The sequence below is a fragment of the Homarus americanus genome, unplaced genomic scaffold (genome assembly GCF_018991925.1).
Source record: "Homarus americanus isolate GMGI-L3 unplaced genomic scaffold, GMGI_Hamer_2.0 scaffold14945, whole genome shotgun sequence".
NCBI lineage: Eukaryota > Metazoa > Arthropoda > Malacostraca > Decapoda > Nephropidae > Homarus > Homarus americanus.
Genome location: NW_024711052.1, coordinates 81,632 through 85,000, shown reverse-complemented (window position 1 = coordinate 85,000; position 3,369 = coordinate 81,632).

Sequence of the window (3,369 nt, the reverse complement as noted above, 5' to 3'; positions counted from 1 at the left end):
CCCAACTTTGTCCTTGACCTTTGTTGTATATACCTGGAAAAATCCCTTGGGATTCGCCTTGGATTCTCTTGCTATTTTGATTTCATAGTCTCTCTTTGCTTTCCTTACATTTTTCTTAACATTCCTAGATAGTTCATTATACCTATTTCTGAGCTGCTCCTCCCCTCCCTTTAATTTCTTATAAATTCCTTTCTATATTCCTATGTCATGTTTAAGTTTTCTGGTCATCCACCTTGGCTTATTCTTATTTGACCTAATTTTTCGGTATGGTATATTTTGTTCTTGTGCTTTATGTAGTATACTAGTGAATATATTATAGTCATGATCAATTGTTGTGTCATCTATAACCTCACCCCTTCCTGCTGGGGACTGACGTGACTGAACATAAGAACATAAGAACAAAAGAATGGAGGAAACTGCAGCGGGCCTATTGGCCCATACTGGGCAGTCCCATTTACACCCAACCCCTATTGCTCATATGAGCATCCAACCTATGTTTGAAGCTATCCAGCGTATTCGAGTTAATGATGATATTTGGTAACTTGTTCCATTCATCCACTACTCTGTTACCAAACCAGTGTTTACTTATTTCGCGCCAAATCTAAATTTGTCTAATATAAAACCATTGTTACGAGTTCGCTCCTGGTTGGATAGTTTGAGTACCTTTGTAATGTCCCCTTTGTTCAGCCCTGACTTCCATTTATACACCTCTATCATATCGCCTATCACTCTTCGTCTCTCGAGGGAGTGCAAATTAAGATGCTTTAACCTGTCTCTGTACTCAAGGTTCCTAATGCCCGGGATTAGCCTTGTCATTCTCCTCTGAATTCTTTCCAAGGATTCTATAATCATTCTGTAATATGGTGACCAGAATTGAACTGAGTAATCCAAGTGAGGTCTCACAAGCGCAAGATATAGTTTTAGGATGACCTCGCTAGTCTTGTAACTAACACTCCTTTGTATGAACCCAAGTACTTTATTTGCCTTGTTTCGAGCAAATACACATTGTTTACTTGGCTTAAGGTTCCTACTTATCATTACTCCTAAATCTCTCTCACAGTTGGATTTCTCAATGATATCGTTGTTCATCTGGTAACTGGTTTCCCTGTTTACATCTCCTATACTTTACATTTGTCCACATTGAATTTCATCTGCCATTTTTCAGACCATTCGAAAAATTTGTTTAGATCTTCCTGTAGTTTTGCGGAGTCCTCGTCAGATTTGATAACACGTCCTATTTTAGTGTCATCAGCAAATTTACTTATGTTGCTGTCTATGCCGACATCTATGTCGTTTATGTATATAATAAATAATAATGGTCCAAGTACTGAGCCTGGGGAACTCCACTTGTGACGTTGCTCCAATGGAACTTAGTGCCGTTAATGCTCACTCGCTGTTTCCTGTCCTGTAACCACGCCCTAATCCATTTAAGGATGTTACCTTTGATGCCATGAGCTTCTCCCTTTCTAATTAGTCTTTCGTGGGGGACTCTGTCGAAGGCTTTGCTAAAGTCGAGATATACCACATCATAATTGTGCCCCTCGTCCACCGATTCGAAAACTGATGAAAAGAATGTTAATAGATTAGTTCGACAGGAACGCCCGCTTGTGAAGCCAAGCTGGGAATCATTGATCAATCGGTGCTTCTCCAGGTTATTTCGAATAGAGTTTCAAATGATTGCTTCCTGTAATTTGCCTGCTATTGATGTTAGACTGATTGGGCGGTAGTTAGAGGATAGTGATCTATCCCCCTTCTTGAAAATCGGTATTACATTCGCTATCCTCCAGGATTCTGGTACTACACCTGTTTTTAAGGACATGTTAAACAACTTTGCTAAGGGCATACTAAGTTCTTCCTTACATTCCTTTAATACTCTGGCAAATATCTCATCGGGACCAGGTGACTTATTAGGCTTTAGTTTGTCCATTTGCTTACTAACATTGTTACTAGTCACTACTATCTCGCTTAATTTGTTTTCTTCACTATCTCTGAATAGAGTCGGTGCCTCGGGTATCATGTTTAAATTTTCGGGGGTAAAAACTGATGAAAAATATTTATTCAGATTATTGCTCATTTCTCCGTTGTTATCAGTTAGCTCGCCGGTATCTGGACCGTATTGGCCCAATCTTTTCTCGTGTTTTAGTTTGATACATTTGGTAGAATCCTTTGGGGTTTGTCTTCGCCTCCCTTGCTATCCATACCTCATTATTCCTCTTGGCCTTCCTTATCTCGGTTTTAACCCTACTCCCTCAATACCTTATAATAATCCCGGAGGTAAATTTCGCCACGATTTATCCTTCTGCCTATAGCCTTCCTTTGGCCAATAATGTTCTTTAAATAATTATTTATCCATTTAGGGTCATTGTTGTCTGATCTTAGTTTTTTGTATGGTATGTTCTGCCTTTGTGCATTAAGTAACTCATTATTTAAATTGTCGTGGAACTCGGCAATCTCAGATCTCGTTATCAGGTCGGTGTGAGTCACCCCTAGGCGTGATACCCCTTCCCTCAACTGCCTCTTCAAACTATCAAAGTTTGCCCTTCTGAAATCTGGGACTTAAGTGGAATTTTCCTTACGGCTGCCCTGAAAATCTAACTGGAATCTAATTTCTTTGTGATCGCTGTTTGCAAGTTCGTTCCCTACCTCGACATTGCTGATGAGGTTTTCTCTGTTCGACAGAACTAAATCGAGTATATTATTACCCCGGGTGGGTTCGGTTATATGTTGACTTAGGAAACAGTCTTGGATCGTTTCGAGAAAATCCTCTGATTCTGAGTTACCCATAAGGTCAGTCCAATCTATTTGGCCAAGGTTAAACTCGCCTACTATACAGACTTTGTTGTGTATGGAAGCCCTGCGCATTTCATCCCAGATAAGTCGCTCATTAACTCTATCAAGATTGGGAGGTCTATATATTACTCCTATGATTAATTTTTCCCTACCGTCGATTAATTCTATCCAAATTGTTTCTGTATTCCACTCAGTTTTTATTTCCTTGTTTATTTCACACTTCAGGTTATCCCTGACATAGACTGCTACTCCGCCTCCTTTCGTGGTCTGCCTGTCGGTATTGGAACAATTTGTAACCTGCAATTTGGTATTCGACAGGTAACTCACGAGAGTCTAGGTTGATCCATGTTTCAGTGAATGCTATTATATCGATTATTTCGGTACATACCAAGGCCCTAATATCATCCATTTTGTTTCTCATATTTCTACTGTTCGCGAAGTAGACATTTAGGTTATTCGTGTTCCGAGTCCTCCCTTTACCGCGTTTAGGTCTTAACTCGCTGTCTAATTTAGCTTTGTCATCATTCCTAACACTATTTCTCTGTAATCTTTTACTTTGTTTACCCGCTCCCACTGCAG